General features: G+C 40.0%; 1 long non-coding RNA gene across 1 annotated transcript in view; it reads right to left on the bottom strand.

Annotated features, from left to right (window-relative positions):
* LOC124878116 overlaps nt 1–27,516 on the bottom strand; it is a 91,665-nt gene that overhangs the window by 27,890 nt on the left and 36,259 nt on the right. The gene's annotated exons all lie outside the window — the stretch shown is intronic.

The following is a 27,516-nucleotide window of genomic DNA, read 5'->3' as shown; positions in this document are numbered from 1 at the left end:
ATCTACTGCAGCCCAACAATAGCTAATCCTACTCATTAAAGACCACTAAACCAATGAGAACTCAATACTTCATAAGCATCAAATGGATCATCTTTAATAGTTTGTTAAAACCCAGCTGCTGATATAAAAACAAAAGTAAAACCAGTTTTGCAGGAGACAATTGTGCAAACATGGTGTAAAGAGAGCTTAAGACCACATGAAGGACTGAGGGTAAAATGACATTTCCCAACAAATTTCTCAGAAAAGCAACCTATTTCTCTCTCTGTCAGCCTCGCTCTCTCTGTTCATGTCTAAAGATGAACCTCATTCTCCTTCAAAGTTTTGCCCTGTGCAAAATGAAGAGTGTTTCTCTGCACTCTGCAGAAGACAAGTTGTGAAAGGTTTTGGCTCTGACTGTCTGATAGCACTAGGGGATGTATGTGTCAGGGCCTCATTCATGGCTGGGGATACATGATGTGGTGAGTAGATGCATATGGGGCTGTGCATTGCTCCTTCTTTCTGTCTGAAGTGCATTCAAACCACATCTTCCCACTGAGAGCTTCATTATATCGGCCGGGGAAACACATCATCTCTGTGACTGAATGGTAGAACGCTCTGTGGACTCAGCCATGATGCTTTTCTCCTTTATTTCAGTTACACAGGGCAGTAACTAAATGGAATGCATCTGGTCTTTTCAGAGAAGACCACCAAGATTGAACAGCACAAGTACTCTCGACAGCTACCATAGCAGCTTGCAAAAATATTCATGCATCTTGACCTTTTTACTTTTGGTCACAGTGTAGTCACAAACATCAATGAATTTATAAAGATTTTTCTTGATAAACTAATACAAATTAACAGATAAACAAAGTAGAGCAATATTCTAAATTGGAAGGAAAACAATAAATGGTTTTTAATTTTTTTATAATTGAAAATCAGAAAGGTTTGGCATGTGGGGCTACATGCATATGTGTCCAACCTCCTTTTATTCTGCAGATTGATGTGGATTGTTCCATATGTTCCTAACAGAGCACTTTGTTCTCAGACTGCAGGTTTACTGGTGGTTCCTAGAGTCTCTAGAAGTAGAATGGGAGGCAGATCCTTTAGTTATCAGGCTCCTCTCCTGTGGAACCAGCTCCCAGTTTTAGTCCGTGAGGCAGACACCCTGTCTACTTTTAAGGCTAGGCTTAAAACTTTCCTTTTTGATAAAGCTTATAGTTAGAGTGGCTTAGTTTATCCTGAGCTATCTCTGTAGTTATGCTGCTATAGGCTTAGTCTGCTGGAGGACATAATGACCACTTTCACTCTCTCTGCAACATTCTCCTACTACTCTCTAATTATTCATTATATGCTGTAATTAGCTTCAGGTTATTTCTCTGTTTGTTCTCTTCACAGAAGCCATATTAAGCCTTGTGCTTCTGTTAAGCTGTGACACCTTCCTGGAGGCTAGGGGTGGGCAATATGGACTTAAAATGTATTTTCATGTCATTTTGTGGTATTTATTATGATAACTATAAAAGCAATAATAGCTCCTTAAACACAAACAGTACTCTTAAAGCACTGTTTTCTTAAACACATTTTTAACAGGCCTCCCCAGGACAGCAGTTACAGAGAGCAGTGTGATGTTTATTACTACACTGCACACAGTAACTACATCCAATCATATTTTCAAATCTATTGATGCACTCATGGAACAAACAGTGAAGAAAATAATAAAAATAACAATTCCTACAATACAAACAGTTTTTAGGGATTTCAAACATCATTAATTGAAATTTATCGCTCTAATGATAAGTTTGAATTCTTAACTTGAAGCTGGCCTATCTACTGGAACAAACAACTGATCAAACTACACCTCCCAGCACTAGCTGCAGTTTCGAGATTCTACTGACCTAACAGACTAAGGTTACCAAGGAGCATCTCACCATGATTACATTTATTAATTGCTGGCAATTATTTTATCTTCAAAGAAGAAGCTTAACAAAGCTTTAAGATCTAGCTGTCTGTGTATCTGGCAAGATCTTACTCTTTTTAATTATCCTGGCCAAAGAACTGGTTTTAGCAGTATGCAAAAATCAGTTTGCAGCATTTTCGTACAGTCCAGATAGAACAACGTTGATCCTGCTCACAAGAAAACATTCTTCAAGGCTTATGTGTCTGGGCAGAGATAATTCTTAGGTTTGGAATAGGACAATCCAGGATTGTCATGGTGTTACTTTCAGTGCGTTTTTGGACTGTTTTACGTCAACTTTATATAAATAACTATATAAATAAACAGAATTGAATGGCTACCATTAAACAAAACCCAGTGTAACCAGCTGCCTTCAGAACTCACCTGCATGAGTAAACAAAGTCTACTAAAATCTAAATGTTCTGTTTCCTGGAGGAGCTGCAGAGATCCCCGGCTCAGGTGGAGAATGTGTTCACAAGACAACTAATAATCATGCATTCAAATAATCTGGCCTTTATGGAACAAAGTGGCAAAGACAAAAGGACAGAAAAAGTCCCATTTTTAGTTTGTCCCAAGCCATGTAGGGGACAGAGCGAACATGTTAGAGAGCAAACATCTGCTCAGATGAGGCCAAAATTAAACTGCTTGACCTCCAAGCAAAACATGAACACACCACCTCCGCAATAAAACATGGTGGAAGCATCATCATGCTGTGGGGATGCAAAACCTGCTACAGGCTGCAGAAGACTTGAGACTGGGGTGGAGTTTCACCTTCCAGCAGGACAATGTATCATTTTCCACCAACTTCTAAATTATGCACCACTTAGTGTTGGTATGTCAGATAAATCCCAATAAAACAGTTTCAGAATCAGAATCAGAATCAGAAAAGCTTTATTGCCAAGTACGTTTTTGGACATACAAGGAATTTGTTTTGGCGTTGCAATGTAAAAAGATGTGAAAACATGCAATGGGTGTAAAAATGGTTTGCCTAAATCATTTAGCCTCTAATGCTTTGGTTTGCTGTAAAGGCTCTTAATGTAACACATACAGTGTCTGTCGGGCTGTTAGAAACACAAGGCTTTTAGGCTGTGACTTTCCCAAACATTGCTGCCTGAGGGAATTTCTGAACAAGTACTCAAAGATACTGTTTATACTGTTTCATTTGTACTGTATTGCACCGACTACGCCAAAACAAATTCCTTGTATGTCCAAAAACGTACTTGGCAATAAAGCTTTTCTGATTCTGATATACATTTATAAACTAAGCTGTAGTTTTAGTGTCTATTTTCCATATATCAACAGCTAGAGCTGCAAGAGTTAGAATAACAGGTGCTTTCTGAGTAATGAGAACATGTGATGTTACATACGAGCTGCAGAGGCATGAAACAACACCACACCACTAAAAAAAACCAGCAATCCACAAAACCAAAATGACTCATGAACACAAAACACAAGCAGTGATCAACAGTAAGTATACTTGTCTTTCCTTTTCAAAACAGGTAACACATATCAGAATGCTGCCCCATACAATTAATAACAATTGGTGGCATTTCCTGAGAATTTTCCCAGGCTCGAGCACTGGTCGTATCAATACTGTCCCCGGCTACCTCCCTTGCCTGCAGTGCTGTGGTATCATATCTAGCTTCATTGTGCACTGGGGGATTTCCAGCCACTGAAATTTTGAACTAGTTGGGAATGGGCAACCGACCTCTGGGTAGCATTTCTTAACAGTGTGGGAACAGAGGATTCCATTAGGTACTAAATGACAGCAGGGCAAACACCACAAACATACGTGCACCACGTGCATGTAGACAGATAGGTCACGGTGATGCAGATATGAGAAAACATAGCTGTGTCAGGGCGTTAACAGCTAGAGACAGGTAAGATTTAAAATGACACCATGCAAAACTAAAGCTTGTTGAAGAAATCATTCTAGACTGTGGGTTTCACCTGATCTTCAATGGTGGTGGTGGTGGGATTTTCTGTAGGGATGCATTTTTTAAGAGGATATCAGATGGACATTTATTCAGAGTCATCTTTAGCTTGTCAAAGCAAATTCCTAAATATGTAACATAGCTTGTGGAAACAGCTGGACTATTATCGTGATGAGGTACTAAACTGAAATACTGGTAGACAGTATGAAAGCATTTCTGTGAAAGTCTATTAGAACAGGAAGTGTTAATAATACATTCTCACTCTGTATATCCTGTCCACTAGTTTGTCTTTCCAAACATTCAGCATCTTACATGCATAAAAATGATGACCTGTAGGACACTAAATTAACTGTAGCAAATGTCAAGATTATAAAACCCCATGAGAAATTCACCCATGTAACAGGAAACTATAGAGAGCATTCTCTGTGAAGGTATGCATATGAAAATATGCAGTAAAGATTTCATTTAATGAACCAAGTAAAACTCAACTGGGTTTACAGACTAAGCTTGTGGCTACTCGCAATCTACAAGAAAACAAGTGCAAGAAACTGAAGCTGGGTAATAAGAGGCATCCCATATTTATTAATTTAAGTCCTTCATAAAAACCTAGCTCTGACAAAAACAGATGAGATTAACCAGTAAACAATATCAGTCAATAATCTCTTTAATAATTGCAGAAAACTGAAACTCCTCATTTTCTTCTTTCTTTAAACCCTCTAGCAAACAACACTCTTTGTGTTCTAAGTTTATAAATCCATATTTCTAGTCAGTTCAATTTCTGAATAAATTTTGTTTTTAAACTAAGTCTAAAAAGACTTGAGGATTTCAAGATAAGGTTATAAAAGATGGCACAATTGGACATTTCTTCTGCAATTCTGATATTGCAAACTAAGAACTGCAGGTGCATGTCAGTAAATAAGTCTACTAACATTTTAGAGCTCTTCCTACTTCCTTCTGCTGATGAGCTATACGGAGATGCTGATTTCATTTTCCAGAATGATTTGGTACCGGTCCAACAGTACAAATACCTGCTCTAATCACCATGGTAACACCAGCACACTAGTCTGACTAAGACCCCACAGAGAACCTGCAGTTTGTAGACAAGAAGAAGAGGAAAGACACAAGAACCAACAATGGAGATAAGCTGAAGTTTACTGTTCAAGCAACCCAAGATTCCTAAACTCCTCAGCAGAACCACGGGCCGATCCCCTCCGTGCCGTGCTGCGGTAATTCCTGCAAAAGGAACCCAGACCTAGTACTGAGTGTAGATACTGTACAGAACCAGTAGGTCCACATTTCTGGATTAAAATCCTTTTTCCAGGTCTGGTGTAAAACTGCAATTTTCTGAGAAACTGAATTTTGGGTTTTCAGCTTAAAGCCAGAATCATTAAAACAAACAGAAATAAGAAATAAATCTATAGTCCGTCTTCTTTCAGCTTTGGCAACTGGCCCAGATTAAGCCCATGATCACTAAAAGCACTTGGAGACAGTTATCCGTGCCTTTGTGACCACACGCCTAGATTACTGTAATGCACCTTATTTTAACATAAACGGTTCTTTAATTACATGTCTGCAGATGGGGCAAAATGCTGCTGCACATCTTTTAACTAACACACATACATTTGGGCACATTTGACCGGTTTTGAGTTATTTTATTTAATTTTTTTAACCGTGTCTGGCAGAGTAGCACTCAGAAACGTTGTCTGAGTGCCAAAAAGAAGCCCAAAAGATTTACTTTCACAAGTGGAGCATTACGGCTAACGCTTGTTATCATGCTCCGCTTGATTTACATAACAAAATTTTGAAAATGCTTTAGGATTATTTCAAATGCAATGGACACAGAAACGGAAACGAAAGGGAAAAAAAGAAGGACAGGGAGAGAGGTGGGGCAAAAAGTTAAAAGTGAAAGGATATTAGAGGAGAGAAAGAAGGATGAAGAGAGTAAAAGATAACAGACTGCTTCTACACCTGCAAAAAGAGAGAGAGAAAGACACAGGGACAAAGGGTACTGAAAAGTATGCGGTAGTAATTAATACTGTGTGTATTTTGTACCTCAGCTTTATATTGCGTATCTCTGTCTATCTATAAAAACCTTGGATCCAGAGATACGAAACCCAAGAGCACATCACCCCTCAGCTGAGGCCCAACAGAGCCAGGGTGTACAGGCCCCACCAAGCAGCCACCGGGAGTAAGCCGACACACACCTGAGCACCCAGCCCCCAACACCGAGAACCACTAATACACCAGCCACCGGCAGGGAGTGTGAAGGGGAGGAAATAGGCCCCACTTTTTATGGGGGGCCTATGAGGATGCAGGAGAGGGGGTAGCCCAAGATCCAACCTGATAGAAAAAAGGCACACAGTCGCAATCGCACATTCCCACCCTCATGCATACACATACAAACATACACCCACTCACCCAACGTAAAGACACACAAGAATGGATGCCGTCACTCACACTCCCTATAAGCACTCTGGGGTATCAGTCCAGGTACCGATACCCCAGAGGGGCAATCAGCCCCTGGACCCAGGAGGTGGTCCCTTTCAATCCATGACAAGCCAGCCAACCAGAGCCGCCACAGGACGAAACAGTTCCAACCCCTAATGGACTCTAATCTTGACCCCATGAACACCAACATAAAATGATACTAAAGCTGGGCACAAATTTGAAAACAAGGTGAAAAAAAAATCAGTCTTAGTGATTATTCAAGAGTTTGCTTTCACTAACAGGACAACAAACATAGAAACAGTTTGGAATACAACTGTTTTTTTTCAGCAGGGAACTGTAATGGATTAGAGTCGGACGCTTGTCATTATAATTACGAGTGCTCTGACAATGAACCTTTCTGTGACCTTAAATAATGTAACTCTTGTATGAGCAAGAATGTTTCTCAAAGCCTGAAGCTTTAAGACAACATGTCCAGCCAGTGACTGGTAACGAGCAGCGGAGGGTTAATCTGATCTGCCCGGCAAACGCAGAAACCCCCCAGCTGCACAAAAACCATTCTTCTCCTAACAGATTTATAATTGCAGAGACAGACAGACAGATGCAGCTCACAAAACAGCTCGTGAAGAGGAATGCCAGGATTTGGCATGTACAGTACAACAGATGAATGGCTTTTGTTGAGAAGCTTCACCAGGCCTGGGTGACAAGGGGCTAAAGGGGCTGGAGAGGAGCAGCATGACAGGTCAATAACTCTGCTTTGCCTCTGTGGAGCTTAGTTTTTGGCAGAATAATGGAGCCAGATAAAGGAACTAGTTGCTGCCTTCTGTGTCTCTGATGTCATTTTTTTGACGCTGATAATTTTCTCTGACACTGAGCTGTCGGACACGGTAGGCTGGCATGGTACCATACCAGTTTGGTTTGACATTCAGGTACGCTACTTTCACAACGTCTGCCTCATTTCAATAGGAACATTAACACCTAGCTGTTTTGGAAAGAGAACCATACATAACTATCTCCAATACTTACCTCCGATCCCTCTTTTTTCTGGTCATACTGTGTCTCAATCTGCAAACACTCCACCCCGATTCATTAAGCCCACCTTTCCTTGATCAGATCACCTTTATGTCACAGCTACCTATCACAGTGGTAGCAGCAATTGCTCAGAGAAAAACCTAACCCCCCTGTTTTTATGTTCGAATTGAAGTCTTCTATTGTTGAACTCTTCCACACCAAGCCTAGCAATTTCCCTAAAAAAGGTTATGATTCAGGAATTTCTTGCTCCGCTGCCAACTCAGCTACCTGGTACTGGGGATTATGTCTGCTTTATCCTTTAGTCAAGAATGCGAAATGGCAAAACGTCTGACCGTCAGACAGATTCAATAGTTGTTTCAGGCTCTGTCCTTCTCTTAACACACATACAATCTGCTGTTTTCAATAAACAGTGATGCTAAGCAGTGATGAAAGTAATAAGGAATAAAATGCAAATGTTCTCCCACTTCTAAGATCAAATATTTCAGGCATTTAGATAAATACCCTCCAAATGCTTGGCCAAAATTCACAACCTTAATATAATATAAGTCTGAACAGAATCCATTGCTATTAAACATGATGGGTTAAAACAGGTAGAGCAATGAGTTCACCAATTCCTCCCACTTCCAGTCTTTAACTCCAAGTTATAATAGAAAAATTGCAATCATTCACAGCATTCCTGTAACATTTTGCTTAAGGTGGCAACCACATCCAGTAAGAAGGCAGAAGGTGTCATAAACTCCTGAGAACTGTCACAGCGAAAAGAAGGAAGAAATCTGCCATGATCTCAATTTTAAAATGTAGACCATTTTAACCAACATCAAAGAACTTGATTTAAGGTGTAGATCATTATGTTTATTCATCTGGACCCGGTGCTGTTAATGTTCTATATCTATCTATCTATCTATCTATCTATCTATCTATCTATCTATCTATCTATCTATCTATCTATCTATCTATCTATCTATCTATCTATCTATCTATCTATCTATCCTCTGCTAAGCTGCATATATATATATATATATATATATATATATATATATATATATATATATATATATATATATATATATATATATATATATATATTTATATATATATATATATATATATATATATATATATAGATCTATAGATCTATATCTATATATAGATCTATATATATATATATATATATATATATAGATCTATAGATCTATATCTATATATAGATCTATATATATATATATATATATATATATATAGATCTATAGATCTATATCTATATATAGATCTATAGATCTATACCTATATATAGATATATATATATATATATATATATATATATATATATACCTATATATAGATCTATATATATATATATATATATATATATATATATATATATATATATATATATATATATATATATATAGATCTATAGATCTATACCTATATATAGATCTATAGATCTATACCTATATATAGATCTATATATATATATATATATATATATATATATATATATATATATATCCTATTATTTATGGTTTTGTGTCTGTAAAACAGAATAAGATTTCTCGAACACCATATATAACAGAGATATATTAAATCAGCAGCTATAATCTGGGTTGAGAGATGTTAAAGCTTTTATTTGAAGCGTAAACTTGCAATTCTGAGAAAGTGATGCTAGGCCACAGCCCTTAGTCTGATCAAACACAACAGCCAAATGTTGTGTATATCTCAAATCAAAACCAAATGGGGCTTTTCCATTAGAAGGCAGTGCCTGAGCAAGAAATACCACATAAGACGAAAGAAAAAACAAAAGAGCGAACAATCAAACCAAACAAGGTGTGTCTCGGTTTTGGTAAGGTAAAAGCTTCATTCCTCTATGAGGAAAAACTTAACTTCTAAGGTAAACACTTACATAAACATCAGAAAAAACAACACTGTGACATTTTCACATTTGTTCATGTTAATACCTAACTTCGTGAGCCAGTCTGGTCTACTTGGAGAATGGATGCACCTGCATAGAGGACACTCCAGACTGGATTTAACTTTGCAGACTGCCTCCAGGTGACAGTGAAAATTATAATCATGAAGAACATAAAAAGTCAAAAAGCCGAGACAGCCAAAGGAGAGACAGCAGGCTGTTGTGATTCAAACTTATTCCTATTTGTACTTATGCAATGACAATCCTGTTATACATGTTAGTGGGCCTTACCAATAATATTATTATTCAACCTATTTACTACGTTTACATGAAAAGCATCTACGGAGACAACTGATGACCACATATTTTGATGGTTGTTATCAGAAAATATGACCATAAATGCAGCTTAAAGTAAACAACATATAACTGCATATTGAACTGACCTTTTTCTCTCTGTGGAATAGAAAAATGTTTCACTTCTCACATCAGCAATCTTCATTGAGTTTGGTCACATCTCCTGAAAACAGTGATCTGAAAATGTGAGCATCTCATATCAGTGGTGAAAAACATTTCAGGACTTCAAAGATGGGACATTCACATGACATTGTTCATTTGTGAAAATTAACTGTTTTACAGGGTCATTAAGGTCATAATTGTCAAGAAAAACTGTGTGGAGGATTTGCATTTGTGTCTCAGAGGTAGGCCATTTCTATGATAACCATTTGGTGTCGCTAGAGGATGGAACTGGGGTATTTAAACAAACTATTTGGTTATTATTTGGAAATTACACATCAATGGCACAGAACTCACTGTTCTCTCTCCACACTATAAAAGCCTGGTTGATTTGTGTTTCTGGGCACAGAACTGGTTGCTCTGTGCTGATCATTGCGTTGTATATCATTGCCCAGTTCATTCCTCTTTAAAGAAAAAGTACCAACACATCAGACACATAAAGTACAGTCAGGTACACTGTGTCAATAAAAGACTTCTCTTTAAATTGTAGAAAACGTTCATGTTTTTTCTTCCTTGAGCAACCCCTGGGGCAGCAAGAGAAAGTGAGGACAGCAGCTCGGAGCCGACACCTGATGCCCTCCTCCTGGCACTGTGGACAACTGAAAGATTCCTCAGGCCTGTGAAACCAACCGGCTGTGCACAGGGTTCAAAGATTCAACAAATTCCAGGGCAGCTCTCAGGGGAGAGTTACTTTGTAAACGACCACACAGAACCAAAACCCCTCCAAATATTTCAGATCTATAATAACAGATTTTACCGTTCAGGGGCAACCACGAAATGCATGAAGTCAGCTCTTCAGAACCAGATGTTACATTTTAAAACATTATGTCAATTAGAAAACTGGCATCTACAGCAGTATACATGACAATTTAACAGGATTAGAAGGTAACACCTGGTAGAGACTCATTTTTAACAGTCTGGTATAAAGTGGACACTAATCGCCATATGTAGGAGTAGATGAAGAGGAAAAAGCTAATGATCTGGGAAACATCTTATTGTTGTGCGAGGCCAGGTATTTCATAAAGAAGACGTGTGTGTGGGTGTGTGTATGTGTGTGTGTGTGTGTGTGTGTGGCCAGTCCAGATGGACTGAGGACCAATATGGACAGAGTGGGGTCATAACAGAAACTAGAGCATCAAAGCTGGGCGGGCCTAATCCAGAAACTTAGCACTTTCAAGTAGCACTTATCCAGGGGTATCATATAAACTTAACCCTGCTGTCAGGATGGCTGGCTGGAAGGAAATGAGCCGAGGGTCGTGACCTTGAAGTCAAACGCCATAGCACACATACAGTCACATGGTACGTTGCAGAACCGCAACCTCTCCCAGCCAGCTGGCTAGAAAATCTGAGTCGGTGGCTGATGGCAGTCTCTAAAGACCCTCGCTCGGTCTCAGCCCCCTCCAGAAGAGCAGCAGGCTGATACATAAGTAACATGGCAACTGTCACAGGGTGACCACACACACCACTTTGCACCATTTATTTCTACTTGTCTTCTTGCTGAAAAGCCAGAACCTCTAACTGTTCACATTACAACATGAAGCTGGAGATAAATAAGTTATAGTATTTGTGAAGCCATATGCTGAACATCTCCAAGCTAAGATAGGTCGACAGCACATCGCTTGAGCAGATTTACCTAGATGTGATCCTGGGCGAAAGCCATTAAGCAATGAAGCACACTTACATCAGCAGAGGTGGTTCATAATGAGGCATTTTTCAAACATCATGATACTGGCAACAGAAGTAACATACAATGCATGTAGCTCATGTCTGCTTCACTTCCTCTGTCATTAAATATTCACTTTCCTTAACCTTACTTGCTGGTCTCTCTAGTGAAGGTCAACAGTTTTTAACAAGACAAACTAATACCTCTAAATAAATCCAGGGAAATCCATTGCTTTTTTAAAGTCACCTAATAAGTAAATAGTCAAATCTGGTGTATACAGGTCCTTCTCAAAATATTAGCATATTGTGATAAAGTTCATTATTTTCCATAATGTCATGATGAAAATGTAACATTCATATATTTTAGATTCATTGCACACTAACTGAAATATTTCAGGTCTTTTATTGTCTTAATACGGATGATTTTGGCATACAGCTCATGAAAACCCAAAATTCCTATCTCACAAAATTAGCATATCATTAAAAGGGTCTCTAAACGAGCTATGAACCTAATCATCTGAATCAACGAGTTAACTCTAAACACCTGCAAAAGATTCCTGAGGCCTTTAAAACTCCCAGCCTGGTTCATCACTCAAAACCCCAATCATGGGTAAGACTGCCGACCTGACTGCTGTCCAGAAGGCCACTATTGACACCCTCAAGCAAGAGGGTAAGACACAGAAAGAAATTTCTGAACGAATAGGCTGTTCCCAGAGTGCTGTATCAAGGCACCTCAGTGGGAAGTCTGTGGGAAGGAAAAAGTGTGGCAGAAAACGCTGCACAACAAGAAGAGGTGACCGGACCCTGAGGAAGATTGTGGAGAAGGGCCGATTCCAGACCTTGGGGGACCTGCGGAAGCAGTGGACTGAGTCTGGAGTAGAAACATCCAGAGCCACCGTGCACAGGCGTGTGCAGGAAATGGGCTACAGGTGCCGCATTCTCCAGGTCAAGCCACTTTTGAACCAGAAACAGCGGCAGAAGCGCCTGACCTGGGCTACAGAGAAGCAGCACTGGACTGTTGCTCAGTGGTCCAAAGTACTTTTTTCGGATGAAAGCAAATTCTGCATGTCATTCGGAAATCAAGGTGCCAGAATCTGGAGGAAGACTGGGGAGAAGGAAATGCCAAAATGCCAGAAGTCCAGTGTCAAGTACCCACAGTCAGTGATGGTCTGGGGTGCCGTGTCAGCTGCTGGTGTTGGTCCACTGTGTTTTATCAAGGGCAGGGTCAATGCAGCTAGCTATCAGGAGATTTTGGAGCACTTCATGCTTCCATCTGCTGAAAAGCTTTATGGAGATGAAGATTTCATTTTTCAGCACGACCTGGCACCTGCTCACAGTGCCAAAACCACTGGTAAATGGTTTACTGACCATGGTATCACTGTGCTCAATTGGCCTGCCAACTCTCCTGACCTGAACCTCATAGAGAATCTGTGGGATATTGTGAAGAGAACGTTGAGAGACTCAAGACCCAACAATCTGGATGAGCTAAAGGACGCTATCGAAGCATCCTGGGCCTCCATAAGACCTCAGCAGTGCCACAGGCTGATTGCCTCCATGCCACGCCGCATTGAAGCAGTCATTTCTGCCAAAGGATTCCCGACCAAGTATTGAGTGCATAACTGTACATGATTATTTGAAGGTTGACGTTTTTTGTATTAAAAACACTTTTCTTTTATTGGTCGGATGAAATATGCTAATTTTGTGAGATAGGAATTTTGGGTTTTCATGAGCTGTATGCCAAAATCATCTGTATTAAGACAATAAAAGACCTGAAATATTTCAGTTAGTGTGCAATGAATCTAAAATATATGAATGTTAAATTTTCATCATGACATTATGGAAAATAATGAACTTTATCACAATATGCCAATATTTTGAGAAGGACCTGTATAGTTTAGTTTGCTGCAGCGAACACATTGCAGACTGGGGGATAATACTCAATTCAGCCTTGGACACATGCAACAGAGGGGACATATCAGGCACCCAGCTGATCAGTTTACTTTGTATTTTCCCTTCACAGTGTCTTGATGCCATTGTGCAAGTGTCAGTGGATGCTATCCTTTAGAACATTTGTCTTAAGCTTCACTTTGACCAATGTTAGCAAGCAGAGCTGCTGCTGTTTTTACCTGATCTGCAGTTTCTGCTTTGTAGAATTGACAGCGTTATATCTGGCTCTGTCACTTACAGAATCAGATGCTAAATTCAGTTTTTTTCTTTACTGCATTAAAAGAGTTGTTGACTTGCTTTTAGTTGTTGACTGGCCTTTTGAGAGTTAATCAGATCTGTAGTTATGTTCAGGTTCACAAAAAACTATGTTTGCTTGTGATGCTAATCATATAATCAGAGAAGCATAGTAACTCTGGAGGAGCTATGAAGATCCACAGCTCATGTACAAAAATCTATCCACAGGAAAACTCCACAAATCTGGCCTGTATAGAAAAGTGACAAGAATGACCTATTTACAGTTTGCAAACAGGTCAGTTTTCCTGAGCTATCTCTGTAGTTATGCTGCTATAGGCTTAGGCTGCTGGACCACTTTCACTCTCTCTGCTACATTCTCATACTACTCTCCAATTCTGCATTATTTGCTGTTATTTCAGCTTTTAACTTTATGTTATCTCTTTTCTCTTCCTAGAAGCTACACCTGGTCTGACTCTGTATCTACCTGTGACACCTTCCTGGAGAGGGTAATCGTCCAAGCTTCTGCTGGCAACAACTTAATGTTCACCTTCTACAGATGATCCACATGGCCCTGTCTTTCAGTGTTTAACCCTTTCTCTCTCCTAGACATGGCTACTGACTGAGCTTCTACTGTAACTAACTCTATGTTCTCTCTTTCAGACTCTAACCTTGAAAACTGGCTCAGAGTTTATCTGTTCTTACTTTCTAGATGAAAGGACTAAAGGAGCTACATCCATTAACATTTACTTTTCCTTCCCATAGAAAGTACTCCTGGATCAGTGCTTCTTTGTTCTCTTTGTGTCTCTGCTCTGTTCTCTCAAACCCCCAGTCGGTCGTGGCAGATGGCCGCTCACACTGAGCCTGGTTCTGGTTCTGCTGGAGGTTTCTTCCTGTTAAAAGGGAGTTTTTCCTCTCCACTGTCGCTACATGCATGCTCAGTATGAGGGATTGCTGCAAAGTCAACACCAGTGACTGTCCACTGTCTCTACATGCTCATCCAGGAGGAGGGAATGCTGCAAGTCACTGACTGGATGCAATCTGCTGGGTTTCCTTAGATAGAAAAACTTTTTATCCAATTTGAATAAATAACTGAATCTGACTGAACTGTTCAATGATTAGGATTAATTGGAATTTATGAACCTGACTTGAAATCTATATGATTCAACTGAATTGCCTATTTTAAAGTTACCCATCTTTCACACAAAGCAACAGGAAACAACACTCTACAATTATTTTTAACTCTGCCTTCCTCCCTCCCTATTGGATGGAGTAAGGGGGCTCAGTTATGGTTGAGGTACAAACACACCCACAATGGTTATAATCAGTCTGACAGAGAGAGGTACCCCCAATCCTTGTGGTTTTTAGTATAACAATGGCCACCAGTGGGCTCTAGATGGACAAACTTTATCAGTTTATTATTTTACTTAGTACCCCTACACGTGGCCCATTCTAAAATGGCCAAACTCTAACACTCAGTAGTTTATTCTAACCTCCCCAACAACCCGCACCATTCAGACCCTTTGTGAAGAGCCTTGAGACAACATGTGTTGTGAATTGGCGCTATATAAGTAAAACTGAATTGAATTGAATTGAACAAGCCATGCAGGAGACACAGCAACATATGGAAGAAGGTGATCTGGTCAGATAAATTATGCCTACATGCAAAATGTTGTGTGTCAAAGAAAACTAACACTACATATCACTCTGAACACAACATCCCAACAGTGAAACATGGAGGAGGCAGCATCATGCTGTGGGGATTCTTTTTTTCAGCAGGGATGGGGAAGGTGGTCAGAGTTGATGGGAAGATGGATGGAGCTAAATCCAGAACAATCCCTGAAGAAAAGCTGGGATGAAGGATTTCCTTCCAGTAGGACAACCACCCTAAACATAAAGCCAGAGATCCAATGAGCTGGTTTAGTTTAAAGCATATTCATGTGTTACAATAGCCTAGTTAAAGCCCAGACCTAAATCCAACTGGGAATGTGTGTCTGCATGTGTGAGGAGTTATAGTTTCCTTATTGTCCTGTTAACATTTTCTTTGGTACTGCAAAAACCTCACGCTACGTGACAGAAGAGACCAATTGAAAAATGGACCAAGCGAACAATTGAGCCTCACAAGTCCTGTGGATCCAGCAGAAGGAGGACGAAGCCAGGACCCTTTATGGATAGGATGGGGATATCCTGCCATCTCCATTGCTGCTGGAAGAAATGCAGCAGGTTTTCTGGGGCTCTAGGCTGGCAATTCCATCTCTCGAACCTGGCCTACGGCGGAATACCTCCTCTTCACCTCCTCGAGGTAAACCGCCAATCGGCCAACGAGGACACCAGCATCTCCAGCTTGCCTCACTGGGCCCAGTGCTAGGTGCTTTGCTTCCACCCTGTCTAGATCTGTATGGCTCCACATCTTTGCTACAGCTTCTTCCTCCTCCACCGCCTGTCTCGACGTCTTCTGCTGTTTACTCCTTCACTCCTGTCTCCAGAGGGTCTGGTTGACGTTTTCACTCTGCAGACCCTACCTCTATCCCCAAAAGACACCTCCGCTCCAGCTTCCAAGGGTCCGGACAACTCTATTATGCCTGCTGCTACACCTCCTGTTTCCTCCTCATACCGTCGCAGGCGACGTCATCGTCAAAACACTTCCGTCCCTGTTGTAGTAGGTCTGGCTGGTGCCTCCAATCTTGCTCCAGAGGGTCATGCCTATACTTATACATACTATACTTCCCTCCCTGTTCCGAAGGGTCAGACCAATGCCTCCTCAACTCTTCCAGAGGGTCTGGTCAATGCCTTCCACCTGCCCCGGCGTGTTTGACCTCGTGCTAGCCTTCTAGGTTCCGGGCAAGCTCCACATCACAGGCCACTGCTGAGCTTTGCCAAGCCCAGGATTGGATTCTCCATGCACAGCCACCACAACTGGCCTCCAGACCTCCGTCTCTGCCGCAGCCAGCCTCCAGACCTCCTTCTCAGCTGCTGTCAACCCCCTAGGCTCCTTCTCAGCCACCGTCGACCTACAAGGTCCCTGCCCCTCTACCGCAGCTGGTCGCCAGGATGGGTTCTCCATTTACCATTGCCGGATTCCAAGGTGCCTGCTCCTTCATCACCAGCCTCCCAGCTATCGTCCTGAACTCTGTGCCTCTTCAGGATGACGTCCAGGCCGTCCTTCTGAACTCTGTTTTGTGTTTTGGTTCTTGCCCTTCTTCCGAATGTTGGTGTAGATGGCAGACATTTTATTAAAACAAGAAAATATGTGGAACATAAGATATTAAATCTTATGTCTTATAATATAATCGACACCCTGGCTGTTGCTGAAATGCTGAATGTTTCTGGCCAGTCCCACTCCACGCTCCCAGTTCAGCACTCACTACATCATTAACTGGTTAAAGGGTAATTCTGCAGAATGCATGGTGGACCAACATCACTCACTATTACTCTCAGTATATTGCATCCCTCAGTATAACTGTGTTTTACAAAAATAAATTCTTAAGAAGACTCAAATGCCTTCACTAGTGACTCACTGCAAGTTTGAGGATGAGTCTGTTCTAATTTATGTAATTATAGTTGCAGAGTGTGTCGCACAACAAAGCATAAATGCTTTCACCAGAAAGAAAACTCTTTCACTCTCACAAGCATAATGTCTAGCTGTCACAGCATCTCAGCATAGTTCGTGGTATAATAGCTTATGAGTCACATTCTTCAAAAAAACAAACCTACCCTGAAATTAGAGCATGTGGGAACATACGAAGAAGAGATGGTCTCTGTCCATGCTTACTGGTGGTTGACAATACAATCCAACATAAAGTAATGAAATATACACAGTTACACAAAGCAAACCCATTGCACAGTGTTTAGGGTTTACTGTTGGAGGTAAATTTTTCCTTAAATCAGCAAGTGTTAGAAGCCTTGAGGACGATTGCCTCATACAGAAACATCCTTCATCTGATGTCCAACTGGAAATGCAAGAAAGCTCTTTCCACATCATTTCCTCTGTCCTGCTTGTGTTCAGCAGGAATTTTTCATATGTTGCAACATACTGTATCTACTGAAGTGGTCTCTTCTGTAATATCCACTGCTTCCAGCCCCTGGCTTTTAACAAATTAAAGTTACATAAAGTTCCAGACTGCAGTAACATCTGGAAACAACTGATGCTTTGATCGATTCAAATACAGCTACGTTCTTTTACAAATTAGCCTTACATGTCATTTTAGGCTGATGCAAACTTCTGAGCTTTACTTCAGCTAGAAATGCAAAGGATGGGCTGTGTTTCCAGAAGACAATCATTGTTGGATTGTTGTGTGCCTGTTTTTCATGTCAATGTGACTAAAAACAGAAAGGAGCACATTTAACTGAAGTTACTCAACTGAAATTATATCTAATATGCTATGAAGAGCACTTTATATCACTCCCTGTGATATTGGTGATCTGGATTCAGAGAGTTCTAGAGGTTTTGTGTAAGAAATGATCAACAAGAACATATTTATTTAAAATTAATCAATAAAATTTTTTATAAATGACAGTCAGGATTTCAATAAGCAACCTTCTGTTTTTCTACACCCAAACCTGGGATTAATGATGGCAGCAACTGTGTATAGGTTGTTGTCTAGCTAGAAAAAACCTAAACAGGAAATAGAAAAACCACCCAAAAAACACAAATAGCCTCACATTCCTAGAAATCCTCCAAAAAATGAATACCGAGAACAGGACGTACATGCAGTGTCCTCTGCGTCAGTGGTGTTTCCATCCTGCTGGTTGCTAGTTGACAACGGTTGCTTTGTTGCCTCTCACACACGCAGCACGCTCCAGCTTTTATGTCTTATGCAAGCTGTGACAAAATATGAATTAGGAATGACTAATGTATATCACAGATATTACAGCTAAAATATTTTACATGAACATGACGACAATGGTTTGTCTTTTGAATCTAATGTTCAATAAAGCACATAGTCAATACCGAGGTTCAAATGCATGACTAGAACCTAAAAATGTAAAGTTACTTGAAATAAACCAAACCCAAACTTTGGTTAGTATGACAGAATGTGACAGTTTTGTAAAACCTGTGGTTTAAGCTGGGAAACTATAGCAACACTGTTATCTGCAGCTGCATGTCAACAACAGCATTAAACAGCCATATAAATACAGACTTCATATACAACCACTTCATATCGAACCATACAAGTTCATCATCTTTTCATAACAGACAATTTCAAACCCATGAATTATGATCATTTCTTCTTCTACTTGCTAAAAAATCATGAAGGAAAACTGGGATACTGGAACGAGAGCAGAGCTGGGGTGGTTGGATCAAAAGGGGATTGCTGGGTTGTTTGGTAGAGAGGTGATTATCTTTGTAGGGACACTTGTTTGACGGTTATGCCTCAGATGGTTACACACCTGTGGGCCTCACACAACACGCAGCCCCAAAGAACCTGCACAGCCTCAGCATGCATGCTGCTTCATCCGTCCGTCATGAACACAAGAGTTTGAATGTTGGAATATTTTCTTAACAGGTTATTTAAAATTACAACGGTGATTTAACTTTTTAAATAGTATAAAATGATAAAGTAACAAAATGTTCTTTTATACGGCCATGTATACGGTCATATTTAATAAATAAGAATATCATTAAGAAGTTCATGTATTAAATGAAACGCGTTATTTAGATGAATTCCACATAGACTAATGTTTTCAACCTTTATTTATGTTAATTAAGATGATTTTTGCTTCCAGCCAATGAAAACATGACATTTAAGATTATAATATTGCATTAGACCAATAAAAATTATTTTTAATACAAATATGTGGCCTTAATGAAAAGTATTTAATGGCAAACAGGCCTCATTAGGATGTGGATTCTAATTTATTGAATATGACTGAAAGTTACTGCTGCGGGTGTGGAGAAACACAATAAAGTTCATTACAGAGAACCAACAAATGAATTAAACAGATTAGTGTTTGTTTCAAACAACCCAGATTATGTATAAAGTAAAACAATTATTGCCTGTAAACATAGAAACATAATAAAAAGAGAATATTCATGACGTACAGACAATTTATGTCCAAAAAGCCCAAAAAGCAATAAAGAAAATGTCAGCAACACATGCTAATCCATATTATTGAAAAAGATTATATGAACTTCTGTGAAATGAATAAATATGTTGTTTTCATTTTATTTTATTTTATGTGATGTTTGTATGTTGACTGGTTTATTCTGAATATTTTCCTTCTTCTTTGTAAAACATCATAATTTCATTCTTTTTCTTGTTAGGTTTTTAAACAATGTTCAAAGTCTTCATGTCTAACAAGCTTTTTAAAAATAATGCTCTTTGGAACACAAAGAACCAGAGGATACAACCAGGATGGTTTAGTTCTGTTCCAGTGGATGTCCTGAAAACAACTGCTAAATGCTTTAGCCACTGAAGCGCTGAAAAAGTTGGATTCTACAGAAAGTTGTACAGAAACCCATCCCTGCTCAAAGGTTACGGATAAGTAGAAGATCTGTGCTTCAGATCCTACTGAACACCTCCAACCTAACTTACTTGGTTAGTGCATCTTATCCAGCTCATTTATGGCTACAAACACAATATGTACAACTTTTTTTCCATAGAGCTGATACCTAATAAAGCAGTGAATATTCATGTTCTAAACATAATACATTAAATGTTCTACTCTGGACATTTACTATAAGTAAACTGTAACCATGTGACACTGTTAAAGTCATGTGGAAAGGAACTGAAGATCATCGCAGCTAAAAGGTCCTTCAGCATCTCTATAACTATATATAGAGAAAAATAAAGGGACCACTTAAACAACACAATATAACTCCAAGTAAATCAAACTTCTGTGAAATCAAACTGTCCACTTAGGAAGCAACACTGATTGATAATCAATTTCACATGATGTTGTTCAAATGGAAAAGACAACAGGAGGAAATCTTTGGTGATTAGCAAGACTCACTCAATAAAGGAGTGGTTCTGCAGGTGGGGACCACAGACAACTTCTCAGTACCGATGCTTTCTGGATGATGTTTTGGTCACTTTTGAATGTTGGTGGTGCTTTCACACTCGTGGTAGCATGAGACGGACTCTACAACCCACACAAGTGGCTCAGGTAGTGCAGCTCATCCAGGATGGCACATCAATGCCAGCTGTGGCAAGAAGGTTTGCTGTGTCTGTCAGCGTAGTGTCCAGAGTCTGGAGGCGCTACCAGGAGACAGGCCAGTACACCAGGAGACGTGGAGGAGGCCGTAGGAGGGCAACAACCCAGCAGCAGGACCACTACCTCCGCCTTTGTGCAAGGAGGAACAGGAGGAGCACTGCCAGAACCCTGCAAAATGACCTCCAGCAGGCCACAAATGTTCATGTGTCTGCACAAACGGTTAGAAACCGACTCCATGAGGATGGTATGAGGGCCTGATGTCCACAAATGGGGGTTGTGCTCACAGCCCAACACCGTGCAGGACGCTTGGCATTTGCCAGAGAACACCAAGATTGGTAAATTCACCACTGGTGCCCTGTGGTCTTCACAGATGAAAGCAGGTTCACACTGAGCACATGTGACAGACGTGACAGAGTCTGGAGACACCGTGGAGAGAGATCTGCTGCCTGCAACATCCTTCAGCATGACCAGTTTGGTAGTGGGTCAGTAATGGTGTGGGGTGGCATTTCTTTCCATGAGCTCGCCAGAGGTAGCCTGACTGCCATTAGGTACTGAGATGAGATCTTCAGACCCCTTGTGAGACCATATGCTGGTGCGGTTGGTCCTGGGTTCCTCCTAATGCAGGACAATGCTAGACCTCATGTGGCTGGAGTGTGTCAGCAGTTCCTGCAAGATGAAGACATTGAAGCTATGGACTGGCCCGCCCGTTCCCCAGACCTGAATCTGATTGAGCACATCTGGGACATCATGTCTCGCTCCATCCACCAACGTCACGTTGCACCACAGACTGTCCAGGAGTTGGTGGATGCTTTAGTCCAGGTCTGGGAGGAGAACCCTCAGGAGACCATCCGTCTCATCAGGAGCATGTCCAGGTGTTGTAGGGAGGTCATACAGACACATGGAGGTCACACACAATACTGATCCTCATTTTGACTTGTTTTAAGGACATTACATCAAAGTTGGATCAGCCTCTAGTGTGTTTTTCCACTTTAATTTTGTGTGTGAGTCCAAATCCAGACCAGAATGTGTTCTTCAGCTAAGAGAGAAGAGAGAAGAAAGAGGAGCTAAAATGCTAACATTAGCATATTGGCTATCACTAGCATGAAGGCTGATATTAATTTAACCCATCTACTATGCAAAAAGCAATGTATAAGCTAAAAAGAGCTAAAATGCTAATGCTTACTACAGCGTATATTCCAACGTTTATGAAATTGCCGTTTAAAATTATTCACTCTTCAGCATTCACACAATAATAATAATAATAAACTAGAAGATTTCTGAAGACATTTAGACGGGGCCTGCCTCTTGGTGCGTGCTTCTCAGAACAGAGCCAACGGTTGGGGGCTGAGGTACAGAACCAAAGCAACAGAACGGTGTTCATCATGATTGAGGGTAGAAGGTTAAGATGTCTATCCACACCAGTAATCATGCGTCCTTGCATTGCTTTGGCAGTCGCAAATAAATAAAGAGTCCAGTTTAGAGATGTGTAGTAATAGGTGCCACCAGGCAATGGCATGGGAGTCAGGCCACTCACTGTTCTCCGTTCATTGCCATGGAAGGCCTCAACTGAGGAATGTTGAGGCTTTTATTTTGTAAATATCATTGAGTTTATTTCAAAAGGATAAAGTGGATCCATTTCCATCACAGAGTCCCAGCAATGGTGTTAAGACCAATGCTGCAATTATCGCTGTGTGTTGTTTTGAAAGTCCAGTATAGTTGTCCTTTCAGGTCTGGCGTACTTCCACTAGATATAAAGAACCTGCTTGCTATTCTAAAATCATTGTGTATGCTATTATCAGCTTAAAAAATTACTAGTAACTCTGGAAAGATGAGGCTTTTAGTTTGAAAATTTCAGTAAGCCTTATTTTAAAGGGCTGACCTGGTTCTATTTCCTACACTGGATGAGCTCCAACATTAGTATGAAGTCCAGTGCTGCAATTTTCTATAGTTTAAAATGTAAAGGCGTTTATTTTGTAGAGCATTTATGTCTTATTTTGAAATCTAGCAGGGTTGTCCTTTGAAGTCTGGGTTATTTCCATTAGTCATATAGAACCTGGTTGCTCGTCTGAAATCATTGTTTATGCTATTATCGGCTTTAAAAAATAATTTGTACATATGGAAGGTTGATGTTCAGTGTAGAAAGAGGCTTTTATTTTGTAGCGTATGTGTAGGTCTTATTTTGAACGTCTAGTGTGGTTGTCAGCTATGACTGACTTATTGAGATCACTCATGGAAGCTTCTGGCCTGAGCTGAGCATGGTGGCACATGCTCCTGAACTACTGCCCATAACTCGGAAACCGTAAGGACCATCAACGTCATTCTTGGATCGTTTTTCTCAGAACGGACAAGTAATAATAAGGGCACAACACCAAGTGAAAAGAAAGGAAAAATTGGAGAAAAACACAAAAATGCCTGAACAGGCTCTCGGACAACATCTAATAACTCGGTAACTATAAGAGCTATCGATTTGATTTATGCAACATATGAATCAGCAGGCCTTGCTGAACAATCATGGAGCTTCTCAAGTTTCTACAAAAATCTGTCTGGGAGGTGTGACCCTGTGAAAAAGTGGATCATTTTGACCTATTTTAACCTGACTAAAGATGGATTTTTCACTCTTAAACAAACTTACTTCATGAGAAAACGGTAAAAGGTATCAGCAGGCATTGGTGAACAATCCTGGAGAATTTCATGTGTCAACAATAATCCGTGTAGGAGATGTAATAAAGTCGATTTACAAATTTTAAACTTTTATTTTTCCTAGGAAGGGCAGATTTGGTACTTTGAAACAAACCTATTTTATGACAAAACAGTAAAAGATTTCAAAATAATTCCTTCACTGTGAGCACCAGCAAGGTCAAAACTTGGATGACTTTAATTTTTTTCCTTCTAAATTCAGACAAGACAGACGTTGTCGTCTTTGGACCGGAGTCTTTAAAAAAGAAACTGCTTAGTCAATCACTTAACCTGGATGGCATTAAATTGACCTCTGATAATAAAGTAAAAAACGTTGGTGTTATTTTTGACCAGGACATGTCATTTAAATCCCATATTAAACAGGTTTCTATAGATTTCCTTCTTTCATCTCCAGAACATTGCCAAAATTAGAAATATCCTGTCCAGGAGTGACACTGAAAAACTAGTCCATGCATTTGTTACTTCAAGGCTGGACTATTGTAATTCTTTACTATCAGGATGTCCACAAAATGCAGTTAAAAGCCTTCAGCTGATTCAAAATGCTGCAGCAAGAGTTCTGATGAAAATTAAAAAGAGAGATCATATTTCTCCTATTTTAGCTTCCCTTCATTGGCTCCCTGTTAAATCCAGAATAGAATTTAAAATTCTCCTCCTCACATATAAAGCCCTTAATGATCTAGCTCCATCATACATCAGAGATCTGCCATTTCTGCTACCTGTATGACCCCTTCTCTTTTCCAATGGTTATAATCAGTCTGACAGAGGGAGGTATCCCAATCATTGTGGTTTTTAGTATAACAATGACCATCAGTGGGACCCTTTGTGAGGTTCCTTGAGACGACATTGTTGTAAATAAGCGCTGTTCAACTAAATAATCTGAACTGAAACTATCTCTGTAGTTATGCTGCTATAGGTTTAGGCTGCTGGAGGACATAATGACCACTTTCACCCTCTTCGCTACATTCTCACACTACTCTCCAATTTTGCATTATTTGCTGTTATTTCAGCTTTTAACTTTGTTCTCTCTATTCTCTTCCTAGAAGCTACACCTGGCCTGGCTCTGTGTCTACCTGTGACACCTTTCTGAAGAGGGGAATCGTCCGAGCTTATTCTAATAAAGAATAAAGAGAAACAGGATCTCAATAGTGTGCCTTCAGCATTCACACAACTAACCATTGAACAGTTCAGTCAGATTCAGTTATTTATTCAAATTGGATAAAAAGTTTTTCTATCTAAGGAAACCCAGCAGATTGCATCCAGTCAGTGACTTGCAGCATTCACTCCTCCTGGATGAGCATGTAGAGACAGTGGACAGTCACTGGTGTTGACTTTGCAGCAATCCCTCATACTGAGCATGCATGTAGCGACAGTGGAGAGGAAAAACTCCCTTTTAACAGGAAGAAACCTCCAGCAGAACCAGAACCAGGCTCAGTGTGAGCGGCCATCTGCCACGACCGACCGGAGGTTTGAGAGAACAGAGCAGAGACACAAAGAGAATAAAGGAGCACTGATCCAGGAGTACTTTCTATGGGAAGGAAAAGTAAATGTTAATGGATGTAGCTCCTTTAGTTGTTTCACCTAGAAAGAAAGAACAGATCAACTCTGAGCCAGTTTTCAAGGTTGGAGTATGAAAGAGGCTCTTATTGTGAATGTCTGCTGCTCTGACACAATAAAGTAGAATAAAAAATATGTAAACAGAATTACAGCTAAATTTAACAGTTTAAGCTCTTTCTATCATAGGAGAAGAAGTGTAGGTGGTGGAGGAGTATAAATACCTCGGTGTTCACCTGGACAACAAACTAGAGTGGAGATGCAACTGTCTACAAGAAGGGACAGAGCAGACTGTACTTCTTGAGGAAGCTTAGGTCCTTTGGTGTTTGCAGCAAGATGCTGCATATCTTCTATAAGTCTGTTGTGGAGAGTCTGATCTCTTCTACCATCATCTGCTGGGGAAGCAGCATCAGAACCAGGGACTTAAAAAAGCTCAACAAGCTGATAAAGACGACTGGTTCTGTTCTGGAGACTCCTCTGGAACCTCTAGAGATCATTGTGGAAAGACGGATTCTTCATAAAATGAAGAACATTATGGAGAACCCTGAGCATCCTCTTCATGAGACTGTCCTACAACAACAGAATGTCTTCAGTCAGAGGCTTCTTCAGATCTGCTGTAAGATGGAGCGCTACAGGAGATCCTTCCTGCCCACAGCCATCAGCATCTACAACGACTCTTTGAAGAAACCTTCATAATATGAGCTACAACAACATTTAATTTCCCTTTGGAATTAATAAAGTATTTTTGAATTGAATTGAATTTGAATTGAATTTCAATGAAGAAACGAGGTAGCTAAACTGGTTTTAATGTTAATTAAATTTTAAAACTTTGATACAAACCTAATATTTATAGCAAATCTTAATAATGTAATCATTAAGATGGGTAACCATTTCATTCAACAAATGGGAATGAAGGAGAGCAAAGAACTGCCATGCATAGAATGTACCCTACAGACAATCACACATGTAAATACTTCAAGACCTAATAGTGTCATTTCACTCCTAATTTTAACAGTTTTGGGCTGTATTCTAGTGGACTGATGCCAGAAGGTAGTTTCACCTCGGTGACAGAGGAGCGGGTTGCAGCTTCAGCGTGTCAAAGGGACCATTTTCCACCTGTCAATTAGCCTTTAGCAGTCCCTCTGCTCAGAAGGTGTCAGTGAACAGAAACAATAGTGCCACACAGCTGTTCTGGCAGGAGAAAGTGTTCACATTCATGATACATAAACACAAACATAACACGTTCAAACATATCTGAGCATAGTGAACATCAGCAGTTTGAAGCCATTCAAAGCAAAACCTCTGCTATATCATACACATATTTATTTTATTTCCACCCAACCTCATGAAGTTAGTTACCCTGCTAAGATCCACAATGGAAACATGAAATAACAACGTAAGAAAACAAACCTTCCATCTCACTGGATAAACTGTCAAATACACAAACAAGGGGAAAACAGCAAATGTTGTGAGTGTATCAATGGTTCTGGGAGAAACACAAATATCAGTACTGAACCATCCATACCTTAAACTGCCTGACTGTACTGAACTGCAGCTTCATTCCTAAATGTAAGATTTCTGCATGAAATAGTTTTGGTTATAATTTTATGAATAATGAGAATCCTGTAATGTCATCATAAATCTCCCCGATGCATGGTGTGGTGGTTCTGTGCTGTCATTCCTAGTAGTCAGTCTAGTTCAGTTAATACCTCCAATATTTAACAGAACAGCACATCATAGGTTCAAGTTTTGGGCTTGTGGCATGTATTCAGTTGTCCGTAGCTGTGGAACGTAGAGCAGTTTTTTCTCAGCATAGTGCCTTGGTAGGCAAAAAATAGATGTCTATAAAATGAGTGCAGCAGTTCCATCTAAAGGTCAACCGCAGGTACTACTGCATATACCAAAACAACTCTGTCTCCTCTTCCAGTTACTCTTCAAGTTAATCTCTTAATACACTCTTTTTTTAATGATTCAGTAAAGAAAATATTATTTGCATCCATGAAATGCAACCAAAGGACCAGAATAATGAGAGACAAAAACTGTTTTTTTACTATCAAACTTCCAGCAGTAGGACCATTAAGGAACTTGTATTTGCAGGAATTTAAAAGGTCTGCATATCATTGACCAAAGGGGTCCCTCTAGCTTTAAGCCCCTCTGTTGTTGCAGATCAAGATTTTTTTTAATCACCAACTTCAAGCAAGTGGTTTTAATGCATGAAAAGCAGGAAAACATGTGTACTCATGCCTAGAGGCCCGTTTACAGTGCTCTGCCTACAAAAATACTGCACGCATTATAACACAAAACTGTTTGGTGTGGGATTTTCTGTTCTCTCCTGGCAAAATCAGGCATTTCCCATGTAGTTTGCAAAGTGACTTGAACTGATTGTTGAGGATAAATGGTATTACTTCAACTGTGACAAGAGACTGGAGAGAGCAATTAGTTTAACTTTACAGAGATCAGTACTTTCATAACGTTTGATAAAACTTCATGATTGTATCATAAAACTGGGC

This window comes from Girardinichthys multiradiatus, chromosome 2 (genome assembly GCF_021462225.1).
Source record: "Girardinichthys multiradiatus isolate DD_20200921_A chromosome 2, DD_fGirMul_XY1, whole genome shotgun sequence".
Classification (NCBI taxonomy): Eukaryota; Metazoa; Chordata; class Actinopteri; order Cyprinodontiformes; family Goodeidae; genus Girardinichthys; species Girardinichthys multiradiatus.
Note: the sequence above shows the minus strand (reverse complement) of the source record. Positions and strands in the feature narration are given on the sequence as shown.